The sequence below is a fragment of the Cryptomeria japonica genome, chromosome 2 (assembly GCF_030272615.1).
Source record: "Cryptomeria japonica chromosome 2, Sugi_1.0, whole genome shotgun sequence".
In the NCBI taxonomy this organism is placed as follows: Eukaryota; Viridiplantae; Streptophyta; class Pinopsida; order Cupressales; family Cupressaceae; genus Cryptomeria; species Cryptomeria japonica.
This window is the reverse complement of record NC_081406.1, coordinates 631,996,873-632,020,800: the sequence shown is the minus strand read 5'-3', so window position 1 is coordinate 632,020,800 and position 23,928 is coordinate 631,996,873.

Genomic DNA, 23,928 nt, shown 5'->3' with positions numbered 1-23,928 from the left:
GATAAAATCTTTGATAGACTGGAACAATACCATGTTCGACTCAACCCAAAGAAATGTGTCTTCGGAGTGACCTCCGGGAAGCTTCTAGGATACATTGTCTCAAGCAAAGGTATTGAGGTCGATCCAACAAAGGTTAAGGCAATCATGGACATGCCACCTCCAAGGAATATCAGTCAGCTAAGGACACTACAAGGACGGCTTCAATCCATCCGCAGATTCATTGCACAATTGGCTGATAAGTGTCACCCCTTCACACACCTGCTACACAAGAACATCCGCTTTCAGTGGGATGCCCGATGCCAGCAAGCATTTCAGGCGCTTAAAGACTATCTCATGAATCCACCATTGTTGATGCCACCAGATCCAAGTAGACCGTTGTTACTTTATATCTCAGCGACAAGTACAGCATTAGGTGTATTACTGGCACAACATAATGCAGAAGGCAAAGAGTGTGTTGTATACTACATCTCTCGTACACTGGTTGGCTATGAACTCAATTACACACCTATTGAGCGAGCTTGCCTAGCAGTAATCCTGGCAGCCACTAAATTGCGGCACTATCTATTAACACACAAGGTACAACTCATTGCAAAGATTGATCCACTCAAGTATTTACTCAGCAAAGCAGCATTGACAGGTCGCTTGGCCAAATGGGTAATGATTCTAAGTGAATTTGACATTGAGTATGTGGACCGTAAAGCTATCAAAGGTCAAGTTATTGCAGATCAGTTGGCTGATGCACCTCTCATAGGCGATCATCCTCTCATTTCCAATTTTCCAGATGAAGAGATATTCATGATTACAGAAGCACAGTCATGGAAATTATACTTTGATGGTTCATACACTAGGCACGGCTCGGGGGCAGGCATTCTGTTTATCACACCTCAAGGTGATAGCATCCCGAAGTCTTACAGGCTCACATTTCCATGCACAAACAACATAGCAGAGTATGAGGCCTTGATCACAGGACTCAGGTTAGCCGTACAATGGAAATTAAAAGAATTGCAAGTATATGGCGATTCCCAACTAGTCATTCGACAAGCAACCGATGAATATCAGACCAAGGATGATAAACTCATGCCATACAAGCAAATGGTGGACAATCTAAAGACATCATTTACTACTATCACTTTTGAGCAGATACCAAGAGATCAGAATCGAGCTGCTGACGCTATGGCTACCATCGCATCTCTACTAGATCTTCCACAGAATTCAACACGCTACGAGTTCTTGGTAGAACAGCTTTGGATTCCCGCTTATGATATCCCCGAATCTGAAATGATATGTTGCCTTGTTGGTTCTGAATCCCCATGGTACGGTGAGTTCTACACTTATCTCCGCGATCACACCCTTCCTCCCAACCAATCAAATAACCAACGTAAAACCTTCATTCGCCAAACTGCTCGATATACCATTATTGCCGAAACCCTATACCGACGCGGTCTTGATGGTACTCTCCTTCGATGTCTAGAACAAGGTGAGATAACAAAGGCTTTGGAAGAGGTACATGAAGGAATTTGCGGGACTCACTCAAGTGGTCCATCACTAGCCAAGAAGATCATGCGAGCTGGATACTATTGGCCATCTATGGAAAAGGATTCCTACTACTTTGTCAGGAAATGCAAGAAATGTCAAGTTCATGGCGACCTGATACATGCACCAGCACAGGAACTACAACCAATCGCAACACCATGGCCTTTTTGTCAATGGGGTCTTGATCTTGTGGGTAAAATCCATCCATCTTCATCCAATGGCCATAAATTCATTATTACCGCCACTGAATATTTCACCAAGTGGATCGAAGCTGTTCCACTTACCCAAGTCACCGGCAAGCAGATCGCCTCATTCATCCTCAATTACATCATCTGCCGGTATGGTGTACCCATGTCCATCGTCACAGATAACGGTCTTCCTTTCAAAAATCAGGATGTTCGTGAGCTTTGTGAGAAATTTCATATCCAACACCGCTTTTCCACTCCCTATTACCCACAAGGCAATGGTCAGGCCGAAGCATCCAATAAAAACATATTGAGGATCCTAAAGAAGACAGTCAATGATGCCGGTCGTGATTGGCATGTTCAATTGAATCCAGCGCTATGGGCATATCGAACTAGCATTCGAACCCCTACAGGTGCAACTCCTTATTCATTGGTCTATGGTGCAGAAGCTATCTTGCCTATTGAGGTCGAGATACCATCATTAAGGGTTTCCTTGCACAATCTCATTGATGATGACGCATACAGAGTCTCACGCCTTCAGGACTTGGAGCTACTTGATGAGAAGCGACAAGCTGCATACAACCATCTCAAAGCCTATCAGCAGCGCATGAGTAGAAGCTACAATCACCGAGTTAGACCTCGTACATTTGAGGTAGGTGATCTTGTTCTTCGAGAGAATCCTCGCAACCAACCAAACAGAGAACATCAAGGCAAGTTTGAATCAAATTGGCTAGGCCCATATGTTGTCACTGCTGTATTTGGGTCCGGGGCATATCAGTTGGCTACATCAGACGGAGAACCGCTTGCAGATCCAATCAACAGCATGCACCTCAAACGGTTTTACACATAAGCTGTACAGAGCATCAGGCTCTCCTGCCTATCAGAAAATACCAAAAAACATTCAGAAAAATGTCCTGAAGAAAATATAAAAACATTCAAAAAAAGTAAAGAAAAATCATGCATCCAAACGGTGAACAACCACTCCGGTGGCACCTTGGGTAAGAACGATGGTGAAAACCTGGCAAACAGGCGCCACTCGTAAAGGCTATGGCTCCATTATCTTTCAGACTTGTGGCGATCACATCTACTTCATACATACATCCATCCATCCCAACCATGGCTTGTTATTTGATCTGCAATTAAGAGAGTACTCCATGCATCCCACCTTTTTCATAGTCAGGTTTAAAACTGGGGGCAATACCCTTAACCTATTGACCTATTGATGGAAGTGGATTCTACATTGTCTTATGTGTTACTACGCTCTTCCTTCAGACAATCATCAGAAGAATATCAAAAACATTCAAAAATGTCTCGCAAAATCCAAAAACATTCAAAAAAATGACTCTCAAAACACCAAAAACATTCAAAAATGATTCACAAAATCCAAAAACATCGACAAAACCCATCAAAAATCACACAAAAACATGACAACACTTTGTACATATTCATTCGATCAGATACACAATAAACATTGACAACTACTCACACACTGACCATTTACCAATCAAACCAACACAATCGACTTCAACAATCCAAAACTGTCTTTAAAACAAGGATGCATCCTTCCTTACCAAAACAAAGACAAGATGATGTTTTCTTTGACAAGAAAATTCTGTTAGGCTGTCAAATACTTGGTTGATTTGTGAGTAATTCATTTGTTTATCTGTATCGGGATCTTTCAGCATTGTTTTGTATCGTTTGCGCATTATTTCCGATGAAGTACTGGGGCATGTACTAATGGTGTCTACGTGGGAAGTTCACCAAGCTACATGATCTTATGCAAAATGCAGTCATAGATCATTACGGCTTGCTGACTACAGCGTATACCTCGACCATATGGGCATGAACCATTACCAAGGATCCTTATTCTTTATTCTTTATGTATATATTGTTTGTTTGCAGGTACAATGCTCATTCTTTGGTTCCTCCTCATCCAATTTGGATAAAGGTTTTTATTTCTTAGTACGGTATGCACTTGTCTCAGGATATGATCAGCCTAAGATCAAGGAGGACGATCCAAGTCATGCATGAACGGAGATAATCCTTGTCTGTTCCGCAAGCAATACTCAGGTCAACTTGATCCATTATATCAAGTTGCTTGTATTAACTTGCTATATCAAAATCCATGTAAGAAAGACTCTGGTCATCTTGAATCTTTATGTCAAGTTGCTTGTATTTTCTTACAACATTTTAAAGCTCAATGATGAAAAATAATGCACCATGGATCATCATTCCATCTCATTTGTATATATTGCATTCCGTTGCATTCCATCCATCCATACATTCATAAATAGCTGCATATCATTCATACATAGTAATGACAATGGATACTCTATTTTCCTCTTCTTCCATAGGAATGTAATAGGTCCTCCATTTCTTCTATCTAACATTGCACCCCCCCCCACCCTCCCCATCTCAATAATCAGCATCACATACCCTACATCGTGTCCCAATCAGCCTAATCAAGCCACGTTCATCACCATCCATCTCTAACTAGGAGGGATTGTGTTTCCTATCCTAAGTCATCCAATAAGTCAAGAAAGTTACTCTATCTGCACAGATACATCGTCTCACACACACCTAGACTATCAACAGATACTCTGATCACGTATCTTCGGGTCTCAACAGGTAATCGATTATGGTAATCCTAGACTACATCAGGCATTTATCATAATGACCTAGTCTCAACGGGGCTACCATGATTCCCCACAACCATCCATCACACACACATTATCAATTGATCAAACCAATCAAACACAATCCAACGGACAATTACATCAATTGTCTACGTCTCAACGAGTATTTTGCTTCATATACCTTGACTTCATCGGGCAATTACATCAATTGTCTAAGTCACATCAGGTCACTTTGATTCACTTACTCAGACTTTATCATGTCCAAGTGACCAACTGACATCAACTGTCACGCTTTGACTTGACCGGGGCAATTAAACCGATTGCACCAGATTGTCCAAACAATTTTGATCAATTGTATAGCATCAATCCAAACCCCACACTACATCTGCTATGTATCTCTTGCATGACCTCAGGGTACTCGTTGGCTTGTTGTTTCTTCATATTCACTCCATTTTCTCCCATTCTTTCATCATTAGTTCTAATTTCTTCTATTCTACCTCCCCTCCGCTTTTCATTCTTTTTCGAGAGATCGCCCGATTTTTCAAAAAAATTCGGCCCATCCCTCGAGGGGGCATACCACCCATTAAATTTACATTTTATGGGGCATTTCTTCATACCTATTTTTCTTTCTTTGAAACGACGCGATAAACTGCACCGTCTCAAAGAGGGGCAAATGTAGTCACATAAATCTGTCCACTTAATTAAATGAATACTTAGTATTTATTTGATTATTTAACCATCAATTAATAATTAATTAAATTAATATTTAATTAATTCATCTTAACCCTCTTCTCCTATTAATTAAATAAATTATTCAATTTATTTGATTTAATTCACTTAACCAAATTCAGACCATTAATTAAATAAATAAATCATATTTATTTAATTAAATCTTCTCTCACATTTAAATAAATTAATATTTATTTAAATCCCCCAAAATCCCACCTCTCACATTTAAATAAATTAATATTTATTTAAATCCCCCAAAATCCCACCTCTCACATTTAAATAAATAAATCATTTATTTAAATCACCTTTATCCTCCACCCACTTGTATTTTCCTACAAAAGCAAGTTGCACAATTATTTTAAATAAATAATTTATTTAAAACACCTTTATCCTCCACCCACTTGTATTTTCCTACAAAAGCAAGTTGCACAACTATTTTAAATAAATTATTTATTTAAAATCCTATTTATCCTCACCCACTTGAAACCTTTAATGGTTTCCCTTAAAGTATTCAAACTTGATGGCTTTAAAGTCTTCAAACTTGATGGCTTCCTTCTATAGTCTTCTTAAGACTTTAATGGTTTTCCTTAAAGTCTTCAAGCCTTTAATGGTTCCCCTCAAAGTCTTCAAGCATTTTAATGCTTTATCTTCCTTTTTCTCATTTAAATAAATTAATATTTATTTGAATATTTATCCAAATACAACTTGCACACATTTATTGAAATAAATGAATTTTTATTTTAATAAAATCCTATTTTCCCTCACCCACCAAATCCACTTGCAAAATCTAATCCCCTTCTAGATTCTTCTAACCCCTTCCTAATTAGCTTAATCCATCCCCTAATTATTGTCACATTCCTAAGCAAAATGGAGTCACTTCTCAAAGCCTAAAAGTCTTGGATAACCTTTGAAAGCTTCCAACCTTCAACCACTAAATGGCTCAAAGTCTTTGATAACCATTGAAGGCTTTCAACCTTCAACCACTTAATCCCCAAAGTCTCCAATAACCATTAATGGTTAATTCAACCCTCCCACATGGTTAAAACATTTGTTTTGACTCAACCTCTACCCAACCCAAAGGTCTCATCAAGCCTTTAATGCTTTGACCATGATTATCTCTTAATCATTTGCACAAAGGTTTATCCTTGGATTAACTCTTAATCCAGTGGGTAATCTTAATTTAGACTTGACCCTTACCTTCTAGATAACCATGAGGTCTTCTCAGGCCTTTAATGCCTCCAACCTCTTCTCTCAACCCAATCCTATGTTGACACTTGTCACCATTTTATTGGTGCCAATTGTGCACATGGATACCCAACTTTCAAACTTGGCCCTTGATTAAACCATTCAATCTTAACCCTTCATTTCCCTATTTCTTCTATAAATAGAACCCTTCTCCTCAAGCAAAGGAGAAGCATTTTAGAGTATTGTTGTTATACTGGCATTAGCATAGAGCTTTTTCATAGCATCACTATCTACTCTAGCATAGTATTTAGCTTTTCATTTCATATTTGAAGCTTAGTATTAAATCTCAATCCTCCATAAGCATCCATAGTGCAAAAAGCTGCTGAGAGCTACACTCATTTGGGACTTGGAGAGGAGAGGAACAAGGGAGGAGCAACTATGAGCATCTTGATTAGCTATTTCATTTTATGTTTATATGCTTTCTATTTCATGCTTAATATCTCTCTTGATATGCCTGTTTAGGATAATCTTTTGTTGCTAACACTAACGTTTGTTTCTTGTGCTCTTGTGTGTGTTGCCATCAAACAGATTTTCTAATCCTTTTTGCAGAGCATCATATTGAAATCCTCCAATTTCTTACCGAGCCAGAATAGAAACTCAATTGTGCTGCAAGAATTTAATTTTATTTGTAGTCATATATATTGAAATGCTTGAGTTTGATGTTATAGAACAATTTCATGCACATACAATCAAAAACATTTATTTTTTCACCATATATAATGAAATGTTAACAACAATTTCAAAATAAGGAAGATAAGAGTATCAGTTGGTGTCAACAATTTTTATTTTTGTCTAGTAAAGCTATATTTTATATGAATTCTGAAAATGTTTACATTCTAAAAGATAAACCTCCATGGCTAGTGTAAAGCGGAAAAATCGAACCCTAGTCGTTCTCCCCTCCCCAACTCCGAGGAAGGAGAAGGGAGAGTCACTAGGGTTGATGGTTTTCACTTAGGAGGGACTTTACATTCAAAAGAGGGGTTGAAACCCACAAGATCCAATCCCACGCAATGCAAGATTGGATTCTATATGAGTTTCAAGGGTTGTGATAGCAAGGATACCCTCTTTTGTAAAGAATGTAGATGGAAAGATTGAACTAGGAATGCATAGAAAGTGAGAAAGATTCGCTTCTAAACTGAGTTAGGGATATAGGATGAAGCTGCGGACCTGGAATTAGCAGTAAAATGTCGAGACGACGCTGTCCTGCAAATTTGAGCAAAAGTTGACAGGACGATGGCGCCCGACGTGCACATGGTCCTCCGAAAAATCCGCGAAACGAAGGGGGATCTGTTCGTCTCTGCACAAGGATTCCAGATCTTCAATTTCAGCCTCGTACCTGCAACCTACACACAGAAAAGCGAAGACGATTGGGGGGTTAGGGATTAGGGGTTTGCCCTTAGGTCAAACCCCAGTTTTGGAATTAACCAAGAAATGAGAAATGCTGTAAATGTAATGTAAAACAAGTACTAATACCTTGTTGTAAGGATGTTTGTATCCTTATATGCGAAGGTATAGATGTTGTTGTTTGTTGTATGTTGTATGTTGTAGCATGTAATGTGTTGTAAGTGATCTCCTCTTCAATGGTTGAATCCTTGTCTTGAATGCAACACTTAGCCTTGAATGGAGACTTAGAATGATCAATTGCTTGAAGGAATGCTTGAATGCTTGAATGCTTGAATGTTTGAATATCGTTTTCACGCCTTTTTCCTTCTATTTTCCATCCATCCAAATGAGAGAGGAAAAGTAGTTTATATACTTGCCAATTAGGGTTAAAAGACTGATTTTCCTGACCTTAGGCCGACCAGGAAATGTTATTTTCCAATTTGCAAACAAAAAGGCCCGAAGTCCCATAGGAGACCGGGCCCAAAATAGGGCTAGGGACCAGGGACCAGGGCGCTGGGCGCTCTGGTCCCACCTCCCGGGATAGCAGGGTGCAAGGAGGATCAGGCCAGGGTGCTGGAAAAATGCAGTTTTTGGTGTCATGAGCAAGTTTCGAGGTCTCCATTCAGGTTTAGTGTTGTGTCGCCATCGTGAAGACCCAAATGCGGTCGAAATTGCAAGTGTCGCAATTTTAGGACGCTACAGCTAGCTGACTAGACCATCAAAGCCAGTATGCATAACGGTCCATACATAACACATTCAAAAATATTTAAAAAAAAAACACAATCCTTGCTTCAAAAAAGGTTGTATGTTGCATCTCGCTATTCCACATGAATAGTGACCATGCCCTCTTCCACATCCAACACTTCCATGTTCCTAACTTGGTTCATTTCTATCTCCCCGCTGGAGCCTTCACCGAATTGCAACACATGACCCTTCTTAGCCGTTCCTCTTCCACAAGGTCGACCCCATCGTTTTGTGTGTGCAGGAATTGTTCATTGCACAAGTGCTCTATATTCCAACCAAGGTCCCCATTTTTCCATCTTTACATGCGCTTTCCAGACATCGACCGTCTCAAGGTATTGCAGAAAACCATACATTCCAACCTGTGCTACACTTCTTGTCGCCTCTTTATCTAATGTAGCGCTCCAGAGCAAGAACAGTCACAAGGGAGAAGTGAATTCACTCACGTGAATCCACGCTCCATCCACACTTTCAAAGCCATCCATGTCTCGTGACAAACCTAATAAAGCTTCCATTCCGCCTAGCCATTCCTTCTCAACACACCTGTTCATGATTTGTCTGACTTTCAGAACAGGTTGGAGCTCCAGACACCATGCCATAAAAAGAGACATTATGTCCGCATTCATTCTGTACTTCCATCCACCATCTACATACTCAGGTCCAAGGATCAACTTCATCGTGGAAAGGAATGCAATGTCTTCATAGATAAACAAGTTCATCAACCTATCATCGCTTATTTGTCCCCAAAATGTGACCTGTGTTTTGCTTGTCTCTAAAGAAAAGTTGGCCTCCATATTTGAAATCGAGATACCTGTGATTCCAAAACGGATATGCAAATCTGTTAGACTAATAGTGACGTCTATAAATTATTTGAATTTTTATCAACCTACGCCTTAATTTTTTAATGCTTTCTAATAACTAAATTCATCTACCACATGTTCCATGTTATTCTAGAATCTAAGTTTCTGCACCATAGTCTATGGACATTTTTGTACACTTACAAATATCCATATCATGCTATCCTATGAAGACCTTGGATTCATATGACGCACACAACTAATAAAAAGTTTCATCGACTAACAAGGCACGTTATGCGCTTTCGTGCATGACCGCTCCAAAATGGTAGTACGCAATGACTAACACACCTGTTAGTCGCACGTTTTACACCGTCAATTTTGCAATCAACGGGCATCGATTGACTAACACAATGCTAACACGTTGTACAATAGGTGCTCCTTCTCCAGCGGACCTTGCGTACAACGTGTTAGCGACAGGTTAGTCAATCACAACTGTTAATTGCAAAATCGACGGTGTAAAACGCTCTACTAACACGCGTGTTAGTAAATCCGTACTATCATTTTCGAGCCGGAATAGATGCCTTCGATGTGGACTCCGCTCCCACGGGGGCCGAAGCCTTTAATATGCAAGGTTAATATTGCATGTTAAAGCTGCAAAGAAGTCGATTTTTTTAATGTATTTGATTAAGTATATTAAATTTTGTATTTATTTTATTTTTTAATAAATCTATTTATGTAAATATATTTTGATTGAGATAGTGTGTATTAGTTTATAAGTTATTTTCTGGCTCCAAAACGGACCTTTCATGCAGTGTGTTAGCGACAAGTTAGTCAATCGCAACCGTTAATTGCAAAATTGACGATGTAAAACAGGCGACTAACACGTGTGTTAGTAAATCCTTACTGTGGTTTTGGAGCCAGAATAGACTCGTCCGCATCTCAAGAAGCATAATGAGAAAAGATGCCCTTATGGATGGAAGAAGTTCCTGTTTGATTATTAATCTTTTGTATCCTGAAGAAGAAGTAAAAATTACAAATAATGGAAAGTTACACTATTGGGCTAAGTCACCCCAATAAAAACACAAGCAACAAATATTAGCTTTTGATCGGTGTATCATATACCAATAAGAATGCATGGAAATCCAAGGTCAGACCTATTGGCATCACTCTTGCCGATTATAGTATGAAGTCAATGACGGTTATATCGGAGAAGCATCTACTGATAAGGCTCATAAGTATAGTGAACATAAGCGGCAAAAGAATAAAATTGTCTTGCCGATAACCGATGAGGGTATCAGTAAGACTTATAGTGAAAATGTCCATCGGAGAAGGTAGTACCGAAAAGAAAGTCATCGGGGAAATAATGATAGTCAATTTCATGGGGCAAAAGGAAATGGCAGCTAGGCAGTCCGCGAATCAGCGAAATCAACTAACACAACGTGATAGTCGATTTCACCGTTTCGCAGGACAAAAGGAAATGGCAGCCAGGTAGTCTGCTAATCAGCAAAATCGACTAACACGACATTTAGTCGATTTCGCTGATTCACGGACTGCCTGACTGCCATTTCCTTTTGTCCCGTGAAACGACGAAATCGACATAAGCGACAAAAGAATAAAATTGTCTTGCCAATAACTGATGAGGCTATCGGTAAGACTTATACCGAAAAGCACAATAGTGAAAATGTCCATCGGTGAAGGTTGTAGCGAAAAGAAAGTCATTGGGGAAATAATGTTAGTCGCTCGTTTTGCACTATCGGACCTTTCGTACAGCGTGATAACAATGTGTTAGTCAATCACAACCATTTATTGCAAAATCGATAGTAAATCCATTCTGTTGTTTTGGAGCCAGAACAAACGCGTCCGTTTTGGAGGCAGAAGCGCATTCGAATAGCTTTGCCCAGATGTGATCGACCAAAAACCTTACACCAATTCTAACCCTAATGCAGCTAATCCTAACTAGCCTTCTAACCCTAACACCGCTAACCCAACCCGCCTTCTAACCCTAACCTACGTTCTAACCTAACGCCGCTAACCTTGACCCGCCTTCTAACACTGACATGACTTGTAACCCTAACGCTGCTAACCCTAACGCGAATACCTAACACACATTCTAACCCAATCCCACCTGTCCAATCCAAAATCTACAGTCACAAAGATAAAAGGCTAACCCACTACCAGACGACTACTACCATGGATTGTTAGTCGGGAGTCATGATGTAAGGCTTTTTGGAGCCAACAAACACGCATCTTGCGCGATATCTAACCCTAACGCGATAGTTAGACAAGCAAATTTTCTTCGTACTCTGCCTCCAAAACAAGAAATTTTTCTCCCTATTCTACCTCCAAAACAAGAAAAATTTCCCACTACATATAAAGCCAAACAATTTTTTTTTTCCGACTACATATAAAGCAAAATAAGAAACGAAAACAAAGAATGGAAACCTAGAATATACGCATCCATCATTTTTAATAAAATCCAAATACAAACAGAAAAAAGATGACTTGTAGAGGCCGATTTCGACATACCTCACGCCCTTAAAAAATGCAGCCTCCTTCAACAACGCAACTTGCTACTACAACAAGAGCCCTTCAACAATGACTCGCAACCTGCTTCTTCAACAATAACACTTCAAAAATGACTCGCAGCCTACCCTTATGTTTTAATCGTGCATTAGTTTTCCTTTTTTCCACGTTAGGTAGAAAATGGTGCCACGTTTTTTGAAACGGAGGTACAGGGATGCGTAGTATGGATTGACTAACACGCGTGTTAGTCGCGCGTTGTACATCGTTGATTTTGCAATGAATGACTGCGATTGACTAACCTGTCACTAACACGTACGAAAGGTTTGTTTTGGAGCCAACACGTTTTGGAAGCAACACCCTCTTTTTCCTACTGGTATGCCGTTTGAATGCGGTTTGTTAAATTGCCTATGATTTTTCTTTATTTTATGGCTTTTTTTTGAAGCCCGTGCCCTCTTTTTCCTGCCGGTTTGTCTTCCAAACGCTGTTTCTACACTTGCTGCTGGTTGTTTCTTTTTCATGGCTTTTAATGTGCGTATTATGCACAACACACCGCCGCTAACTAGTAAGCGAGCTGTGGCCCAGGATCCGCCGTCCTCTGGCATATCCACATAGTTTCGTGTGGGCCCCGACGTTTGAAACCTGCAAGTCCACGACAAGTCCACATCATATACTATGGGTCTGGCCGCTGCACCAAATTGGCATGGTATGCATGTCTCAGACATGTATGTCGATGCATGTCGTTGGTATGACAGGTCACTTTTGGAGCTAGAATAGACGTGTTCGACAAACAATTGGTAAACCAATGCTCTCATCACATAATGCAATTAGATATCAAACTTGGTGAAAAATTACTGAGTGGGAAGGGGCCGCAGTCACAGTCTCTTTGATACCATGTTGATACACCCATGCCCCTGTGCTACAAGCCAAAACATAAATCCTTCACCAAACAATGAGAAGTAGCCTTAAGTTATTTCAGCAGTCAATGTACACAAAGCATTAATGAGAATAAGATGTTTACAAATGTATAGACCTTGTGTTTATAAAGCAGAAATCTAGAGAGTAGAGTACAAACAACCAGGATAGATGTCCCAATTAGCAAGAAGAGTAGGTATAATCACTTCTACACAAAAAAAATAAAATAAAAAATGGCATACTTAATTTGATTAGCTAAAAATAAACTACGCATCTAGAAGAATGTTATTTCCTAAGAAAAATTATGAAATTATGGACAACATGAAACACATACACCAACATATTATTGCAACATCAACACATTACCGAGGTTTATGGAATTCGTCACAATTAAGTAATATTTGGATGTAGTTGCATTCAAAATTTAATTGCTAGCATTTGTTATTTACTCCGTTGCACATTTGTTTTGCTCTATTTTATTTTCTTTACTTTGCACATTTGTTTTGCATGTAATAACTTTATTTTACTAGTATATATATTTTATATAACCTATATAAAGTAAACTAGGATACATATTGAGGTGATTGATTTATATTTTAATTTTAAAATTATACATGTCGATATATGTCGACACACTTTATATAGATTACATAAGATATGTATGCTAGTAGTATTTGTAAACTAGATTTTTGTAGGAATTTTCTAAAGTTAGTGTAGTAGTGTGACTAGAGGGTTTATTTCATGATTACAAATTATGAGAGGGAAGATGACATCTTTCTCTAACATTATGTTTGTCGGAAAAATGTTGCCATTGATATGAAAAGTGCTAGTTAGTTTTGCCATTGATGTCAAGGTATTTAGAAGAGTATAATGTTGTCTTGTCCGTGACTGTGCATTTGAGTTCCAAATTTGGATATGGAAAGATTGTGAGATATTATGTTGATGATATCTATTGCAGAATGCTTGTTGTATCATCTTGTATCTATCACTAGTTTTTGAGGTGATCTAGAAAGGGTTTGCAAAATGTTTTGAGGTTTGATTCTCAAATTGTGTGTTTACACTGATTGATTGTTATGCTTTGCATCCTATCTATCTTGAGTGTATTGATTTGTGGTTTGGAAGGAGAGTATGTTTACACTTGTTCTATCAAATTCTAGAGATCATTGTGCTAATTAATCAAGTGGGTTGTTGTTTTGGTTTGATGTGCTAGAGGTTTGTAACATGTGCTCATCAAAGGTAGCATATGGATGATCGTTGGGACCAAATAAGGCTACATTGGGAAACATGTGGTGAGTTATTTATTCTACAGTAGTGTGCGGGCTATTAGACTTGGCCTATTACACATTTGTTTAAGGGTTATGTTTGTGGCCAACTTGTAGGTGCAATAATTTTTATTTTAAGCTGACTTGTGAATTTAATTATAAACGAAATACATATATATAGTGTTCTAGGATTTGTCCTAAAATATTGGAAAGCTATGTGATTTGGAATTCAATTTAATTATCCAATATATGTTTGATATGCAAGTATGATGTAATATCCCCTTTTGAGATTACCCTAAATTTTGCCCTAGAATCACCAGTTAAGTAAATAGGGAATAGGGAATGAGGTATATTTAAGAAATGCAAAATTGCCAACTTTAAATCCTGCAAACAAGTTAGTCATCATTCTAATATCCATGAAAGGTTGGAAAACGTATAATCAATAATATTATAAGGATAATCCTAATCGCCAATACACATTATATAATATGCAATGAGATCCAATAATACTTTCCTTAACAAATCATCCACATTATGGCCTTGCGAAATCATATAAGTTGCCTCGAGCCTATCCCTTTCCATCAAGCCCAAGAGCATATAATATCACTTGCCATTTGGTCTCCTAGCCCCACCTAGGGTTGGCATACTTGATGAAACTCGGTGCTACTTCCTTCCTTATTATGTATTTCATTCTCCATTCCACAATGGGACGATTGATTTCTACAACAATCAACCATCGTAGAGATTAGAGAGGAAATTGCAACAGGGTGCCCAAAAATCCTCTTATATAAGCCCGAGAGTGGATAGTCACCCTCTTGGCCCCAAGTGGTAGGCACATTGGTCATCAATCATGGGGTAGCCTACTTAGATGGAGATTTCGTCTCTGCTACCCTTCCTTACATCTCTTTCCTTTCTCTACATGATTGCTTATCAGGTTAGAATTAGATTGATGTTTTGGGACATGCATCTCATATTACTTTCTGTATAAGAGATTACATTGTAAGTGACATGTATTATATTGCATAGATTAAACATATATCACGAAGATAATTAACAATTCTATAATAGATTTTGTATAATAAGTCTTATTTTGATCGATTATAACGCCATAACGCCATAACGCCATATGGCTTTTATGATATGAATCGACGTTCCTTTCCAGTTCCTCCCCTTTTGATGCCAGTATTGGCTTGCCTTATATACTTCATCAATTGGAATGAAGAGTCATGTCTTCTCACAAAAACACAATTGTTCCCCAAAGCTGCATCCTTTCATACTATCCCATGCCTCTTCCTTGTATCACCGATTTGTTCATTCCTTTGTTCGTCCTTTCCTTTGCACGTTCCTTTTGTCCCAGACAAATAGTTATTAATCAATATGCCGATTAATGGATCAGACTGTTCTCTTCAAAAATTGTGAAGTCTTACGAAGTAAGATTTTTTTGAATTTATTTAATTAGGATAGCGACAATGAATGTGTTATACCCGAGGTCATGACAGTGAAGAACGTAACCCTATTGGGGGCATGCCATATGAAAGTGATGTAATGTGAGTTGCATTCCAATAAATTTGAGGTTTCATTAGAAGATCATATGCAGTGTGGGAGAGTGTTTTGAATGTTGATTAAATCAAGGGCAAGCTGGGTATTTAGAAGGTTCACAATTCATATTTCTATTTTTTTTTTGGGGGGGGTTGGTGTCTCACTAGCTGAGTTGGTGTTCAGATCTTGGAAGAGGAGATTTGTGTTTCTTGTAGGTTGGTGTTTTCAAATGTATTAGGAGCTTGGTGTCTTTGGTAGGTTGCTACCTACTTTATATTGTAAGTGATTCATCATTTTGTGAAGCTGGATTTGGGCAGTAAATTCAAGCAACTATTCTCATGATGGGTTTTCTCTTCTAGATTTTCACATAAATCTAGTGTTCATATGTATGAATGTGTGTTTATGTTTTTTATTTGATTCGTTGCAAGTAGATGATTTGAATGGTAAATATGGACGTGATGTGTGGAGATGTTATCAATGATAATTAATGTTCAATCAAGTTGAAATTAACATATATAGATTCACCCCCCTTTAGTATATTGTGTGCTCTTCAATTGGTATCAAAACTAAGTTCCTTGAATAAGCTTAACAACTTGAGGTAAATCCATGATGACACACTTAGTGGCTCAGGAAGGTTTGTCTTCAAGTAAGGCACCGCTTTTCGATGGATCCAATTATGCTTTTTGGAGTGTAAGGATGGAAACATATTTGATGTCCCTAGGGTTTGATGTTTGGTAGTTAGTTGTGGATGGTTATGAAATACCTAATAGTTCTCCAAGAGATCAATCCGGAAAGAAAGCTTTTGAAAATAATGCTAGGGTAAGGAATGTTGTTTCATGTGGTTTGTCTAACTCTGAGATTGTGAAGGTCACGCATTGCAGGACAATGAAGGAAGCATGTGTTAAATTGCACAATATATATGAAGGAGATGAGAAGGTCAAGGATGAAAAAATTTAGACCCATCAAGGATTGTTTGAATGTTTAAACATGGAGGAAGATGTTAGTACTTACCTACTCCAAGTTGATGAAGTTGTTAATATCATTAGAGGTCTCGGTGAAGAAGTGAAAGAACCATTGATTATTAAAAAGGTATTCAGATCTCTTCTCCCTAAGTTTGATTTAAAAGTTTCTACAATAGAAGCAAAAAAGCTAAATAGTTCCTACATGAAACTTTAAATACATATGAATGAGATTTTTGAATGACAAAATGCCAAGGAGGCTTCTTTCAAGGCATTCATAGAGAATGAGGATTCAAAATTTACAATGAAGATTTTGATCTAGAAGTAAATTTTGTGAGGAGATTAAAAAGAGTTTCCAACATGTATAAAGGTAAGTTACCTTTTTAAGTGTTTCAATTGTTGTAATATTGGGCACATTGCTTCAAAATGCATATTGAGAACTAGCAACAAGAAGAAGAATGCTATGTATGTTGATGAAGAAGGTTACTCATTGATGAGTATGACAAGCATACTTCTGGAAATGAAAAAACTTTATTCATGGCATTAAAAACTCCACTTGGTGGAGTAGAAAATATACTTTCTCAAATGAAGAAGAAGATGCAGAAATAGTTTTTGAAAAAGATCTTCATAGTGATTGCAAAGTTATCAAGAATCTAATAAGAGAATTATAGAGGAAATCAAAGCTAAAGATAAACTGTTACAAAGTCTTAGGAAGATAGAGAAGATGGTTATAGATCTGAAAGTACACATAGAAGGAAGAATGATGCAAGATGTCTTGACTAACAAATTGAATACAATAGATAAGCTTGTGAAAATATTGAAGCAAAAGTGGTATCCCCGAGGAAGAACTTGGAGAAATAAAATAGTCAACTAAGCAAAAATGTAAAGTTTGAAAAGAGTAGTAGGATATTAGATGAAATTAGTTGCAGTGAGATGGCATCACATATCAAGACCGATACTGGATTTAAATAAAACAAATTAGTATGTTTTTTGAGGACTCCATGAAGAAAAGTGCTAAAGATCTGGATGAGCTTGAATTAAGAAGTTTAGGATCTGATGAGTCCAAGGTGGTTTAGGACAAGAAGGAAGATGAATGTTTCATCAACGTTCATAGGCAGGCAAGAAGGTTTGAAAGACTAAATTCAGGAAGGCAGGCATACAATTCTAGGTTCAATCATTCTTTTTCTGGTTACTATTTTAGTTGCAATCATTATGAATATAAGGCCATGGACTATATTGTTAGATTATTCGAGTATTTACTTGATTAATTAAACATTCTTTGTTTAATTATTTAAGTTCCTTTTATCTCTTTTACACTTAAGATAACTTTAGGTGCATATAATTAATTATTATGTGCAAACCTAGTTTTTCCCTTTTAGGGTTTCTTGACCTATTAAAGGTTGAGTTCTTTCTTTTCATTGTAAGAATCACATTACATATTTTTGTGAATATTGAGCTCTCTCTTTTTGAGCATATTCTCTATGTTTTGTATGTTCTTCAGATTTTGCTTCATTGCTTCTCCTTGTAACAGGTTATTCGGCTTGCAGAAGATCTTCAAGCTCCTGTGGTGTTGTATTTTCTCAACTCCTATATGGTATCAGAGCTTTAGATCTGCAGCTACCTGTTCTTGTTTTGAGATTTTTGGCTTTGGAAGCAGATCTGAGGTTTCAGGAATTTTTTATGTACCTAGGGTTTGAGATTTTTTTCTGAGCACTTTGGGCCTAAACGGACCTCACCAACGTGCTCAGAAGGCCCGAAAACCCCTATGGTCATATAAAATTCGACCTATTTTGGTTCCTGAGCCTCTGGAAGCAATTTTTTTCTCCGATCCAGGCTGTACGACCTTGGCACGCAGATTGAGAAATTTTTTTTTCAATTTTTTTTTTTTTTGCCTTTTTATGGCATGCAGGCCGAAATTTGCTTTTAAAAAAATATCTTTCAAAAAAAGCGAAAAAAAAAGAGATTTGTTTCTTTTTAAGAATTTTTTTTTTTTTTGGGCAAAAAGTTTTTTTCGAGGGGGGGTTCCCATGGTATGCAGGGTACCATGGGCCCCTGCCCCTGCCGCTATCGGTACGGCCATGCATGTTGACCTACAGGCTCGGGCCCCGCGCCTTTGTTTCTCCCGCCGGCTACAGATTCCGGCCCTCGTTGGTCGTTCCCTCCGGTCTCCTCGCCGACCGCTGCAGGTCCCTGGCTTCCGTTCCCGCTGGCTGCTGCTTCTCCTTGCCGACCGCTGCATGCTCCTCCGGCCACCGCTCCATTCGCCGGCCGCTGCCCGAAGCTCATCTCCTCGACCGTGCTCCGCCTTGGCCCTCCGCCAGCTCCTCGCTCAACTCTCTGCGCTCAGCTCCGGCCGCTGGCACGCCCAGCGCTTTTTCCCGGTCGGCCACCACTCCACCACCGGGCCGCCACCTAGCCACCGCCCAGCCACCGGATCTTCGCCCGGCCGCCACCGGTGTGCCACCGGAGCTCCGCTCCCTGGCCACCGGACCACCAACAAGCAACCAGACCCCCTTTTTTGGCTTTTTTAGGGGGGGTTTGGTTTTTTGGCCCTATCTTGGACATACGGAGTCATTTTTTTGAGAACGAATAGGCGTCAAAAAGCTGGTTCCGAGGCCGACCTCATGGTGTTGGTAATTTTTTTCAATTTTTCTGTTTGACTATGTTTTTTTACAGTCAAAGTGAGGTCTCTTTTTTGCACTTCGGGAGACGTAGAATGAGCATCCGACCTCCGTTTTTCGAAAACTTTATATTTTTGAAAAGCATGTTCTGTGTACTTTCCAGAAATATGAATTTTTTTTCAGATTATGCTCCATGCATATTTTATTCAGTTTTTTGCTTTTCAACACTCTGGTGGATATTGTGGTTGTTTCAGGTCCTGGGATCTCTTTTCTGAGTAGGGTGTCTCTGTTTTGATTCTCGTTACTATTTCCAATCTTCTTATCATTGTAGCTTGTCATTATAAATGCACTGAGATAAAGTGCCATCATGCATTGTTTACTTGGAATCTTGCATATCTTGTGTCTCGTTGTACATGCACTATTGATCAAGTGCCATGAGGGGGTTGATGTTTGCCTTTGTTTGCCATCTTCCTTTGTCAAGTGAGTGTTCCTTCCACGACATTCGCCTCATGATGATGTGTCTCAGCACCTTTGATGTTCTTGGTTCTTCATCATGCAGTTGTTTTTGGTTGTCCTTTTCAGTGTTCCTGTCCCTCTCCCACTTCCGCATTATGGGGAGGTTTATCCTGTTGGTTCTAATGCTTCCGTGGTTCGATTGATCAACTCTTCAGGCTTTGGTTTCTCATGCCATCTGTATCTTCGATTTCAGTTGTTTTGCCTTGTTTGCCTCCTGATTCGAGTAGTGTCATTTGAGGGCACTCATGCAGATTACAGTCTTTTCTACCTGGTCATGTTCTAGTTCAGTGGATGTTCTTCAGATCAGCAGTTATCCTTCGACAGAGTTTGCATGTTCTTCATGCTTCAGTGGTGTTCTTTTATCTCTTTTTGGAGAGGAGTTTTTTCCCACTGGGTTTTCTCCTTTGTCTCCGTTTCATAGAGATTTCATTGTATTTGGGTACCTGATCAGGCCTTGTTGCCGGGACCCATCTTTATTGCCTTCAGTAGCTGTTCTAGGTTTAAGATTCTCCCTAAGTCTAGCTTAAGGGGGGGTGTTAGAGTATTCGGGTATTTACTTGATTAATTAAACATTCTTTGTTTAATTATTTAAGTTCCCTTTATCTCTTTTATACTTAAGCTAACTTTAGGTGCATATAATTAATTATTTTAATTAATTATTATGTGCAAACCTTGTTTTTCCCTTTTAGGGTTTCTTGACCTATTAAAGGTTGAGTTCTTTCTTTTCATTGTAAGAATCACATTACATATTTTTGTGAATATTGAGCTCTCTCTTTTTGAGCATATTCTCTGTGTTTTGTATGTTCTTCAAATTTTGCTTCATTGCTTCTCCTTGTAACAGGTTATTCGGCTTGCAGAAGATCTTTAGGCTCCTGTGGTGTTGTATTTTCTCAACTCCTATATATATAAGGCTTCCTACGATGAAAAATAATTTTGTAAGAAGAAATGCATTTACTCCATTGGTTGATTTCTATGTTGAATATTATAAGTGCAACAACTTTGGACACATTGCGAGACATCGCAAAAGAAAATGTGGTGAGAGCATCTAAATTGATTATAAAGGAAATCACTTCAACTGATCAAAATAATAAGTTTGATAAGGAAAGAAGAACACAATTTGAAAAATTCAATAATTCATCATACTAAAGTTCATGATCAATCTGAGAGATGTAGTAGATCTGAGATAAAGATTACATTACTGCATCTAGTATGGAAGAATGTGAATCCATAGAAGGAAGTTCGAGTGAGATTGTTGTGGACAGTTGCAACATAGATGGTGCTAAATTTATTGAGGCCAAGTAATTATAGTCCCTATTGGTAAAGAGAGATGAAAATTGGCCTTGGTATAAAAAGGAAGAATATGACAATACATTTGAGCTCTATAGGAAAAGATGAGAGAGATTTGTCTTATTTGATGTTCTAGAGGAAGTTCAGCTAGAGGGGGAGTGTTGAATCCCTTCTACAAGAAGTCTTGGTGGTCTTGCAATGAAGAAAAAATTGATTCAATGCATGGAGTATCTCAAATAGGGGGAGAAAAATTCTTAGAGTGGTCCTTTGCCATTGATATCAAAGGGGGAGATAGAAAGTCAAAATGCTTCGATGATAAAACTTGTTCAAGGAGTATTATTCTTAGGGGGAACATTTTTTTGTTGGTTTTCCATCAATTAAAAAGGAAGAGATTATTGGTAAAGGTTGTCATTGATGTCAAGGAATCTAGAAGAGTATAATTCAGTCTTGTTTGTGACAGTGCATTTGAGTTCCGAAAGGATCCAAAAAATTCATGACATTATGTTGATGATATTTGCTCTAGAATGTTTGTTGTATCATCTTGTATCTATCACTGGTGTTTGAGGTGATCTCAAAAGGGTTTGCAAAATGTTTTGACATTTGATTCTCAGGTTACGTGTTTACATTTGTAGATTGTTATGCTCCACATTCTATCTATCTTGAGTATTTTGATTTGTCATTTGTAAGGAAACTATGTCTACACTTGTTCTACTAGATTCTATAGTTTTTGCAGTTTTTCTTTTGTTGTAAGAGTTTGAAGTGACTAGGTGGTCACTATGCTAGTTAATCAAGTGGGTTGCAATTCTAATTTTACATGCTAGAGGTTTATAATGTGTTCTCATTGGAGGTAGCACACAGATGAATTTTGGAATAGATAAGGCTAAATTGGGAAACACATGATATTTTATTTCTTTTAGAGTAGCGTGTGGGCTATTGGACTTGGCGTATTACATGTTTGGTTAAGGGTTATATTTGTTGATGACTTGTAGATGAAATAATCTTCATTTTAGGTTGACATGTTTATGTAATTGTAATTGTAATGCATATATATAGTGTTCTAGGATCTGTCATGGAATGTTGGAACGCTATGCAATTTGGTCTTCAATGTAAGTATCCTATATGTTTTCCATGTGTGAGTATGAGGGTGATGTAATGTGAGTTGCATTCCAATCATTGTGCAGTTTCATTAGAAGATCATATAGTGTGGGAGAGTGTTTTGAATGTTGATCAGATCAAGTACAAGCTGGGTATTCAGTTTGAGGGTTTGCAATTCATATATTTGTATTATGGTGGGATTGGTGTCTCACCAACTGAGTTGGTGCTTAGATCTTGGAAGAGGGGATTAGTGTCTCCTATAGGTTGGTGCTTGCAAATGTATTAGGGGATTGGTGTTTTAGGTAGGTTGGTGCTTGCAAATGTATTAGGGGATTGGTGTTTTGGGTAGGTTGGTGCCTAATTTATATTGTAAGTGATCCATTATTTTATGACATTGGAATTGGGCAATAGATCCAAGCAACTATTCTCTTTGTGGTTTTTCCCTTCTAGGTTTACATGCAAATCTGGTCTTCATACGTGTGAATGTGTGTTTATGGTCTTTATTTAATATGCTACTAGTAGATGATTTTAATGGTAAATTTAGATGTGATGTATGGAGAGGTTATTAATGATAATTAATGTTTAATCAAGTTAAAGTTGACATATATTGATTCACCCCCTCTTAGTATATTGTCTGCCATTCAATGTTGGAAGACTACCAAAATTTTATTGACATGAATAATTACCTTTGGAAGCAATGAATGCTCAAAATCTTGAAATGCAAATATCTTGAAAATGTCATCCTTCGTATCAACACTTGACCAACGATTATGGGTAAAGATTAGGACAAGTTTGATGAAAGTGGTAGAGAAACAATCATCTTAATAAAGTCATTAGTGACTATTGAAATACTTCTAAAGATTGAAACATGTACAACTTTTTTAGTATTTTGGAAGTATTTATGCAATTTTCATGAGAGTTTAGATAAAGTGAAGACCTTGAAAATTATCCTCTTTTTGATCATTCTCATAACCCTCTTTTTCTAACTTCTTCTTCTTATTATTATTATTATTATTATTAGTACAAGTACTATTATTTTTATTACTATTGATTCTATGAGTAATGTTAGATAGATAAGATAAATTGAATATGATTATAATTTTAAATAAAAATAATTAATAAGTGAAGACACATATGAGGTCATAAGATTTATTTATAAATTATCTATTCTAGCACATGTCATGAGAGAAAAAGGGAAGTTTCTAGAAGAGTCTTTTCAAATTCCTGTTCTTGCATGTAACTCGCACTATGTCAACAATTAATGTTGCATGAAAAACAATTTTAGAAAAGAATCTCCATTTCAATTAATTCTTTTGAAAGTGGAATATGGTGCACTCTTTCTATATATTGTATGCCAAATTCTTGATACGGGAGTTCATGGTTTTTGGTGTGAAATAATTTCTCAAGTTCTTGTTAATAGTAGTAGGATTTTGTTTGTAGTCACATTTTATTGTAGAATTATTAAGTTTTCTCTTGAAGAATTCTCACCAAGCTACAAGGAAGGATCTAAGAAGGCTAGAAAGGATTCAACATCAAAAGCTTTGTCAATCTAGGTTCCTTTTTTTGCATTCGCTTATATGCTTGTGTGAAATTTGTATTTTCAAAAGGAAATATATTTTATCTCTCTCTTAGATTTATTTTTATTTTTTGAAAATTTTGCTTCAAGAAATCATCTCTTAATTATTTAGAAAGATTAATCAAAAGGAAAAATCTTTTTTTTTTTGCATTGATAAAAATTCCTTCCAAAAATGCATATGCAGATTCCTTTTTATTTATTTAATCTGCTTTAGAGAAAAAAAAGAAAATCATATTTCTTTTTACTTTTTACTTTTTGCTTTTCTCAAATTTTTTTTAAAATCTAGGAAAAAGATCAGTGAGAAATCTCTGTATTTGATTTTTTTTGCGAGTAGTTTTCTTCTCCTTTTCCTCAAAATGTACATAAAACAAAAAATATATATTGAACAA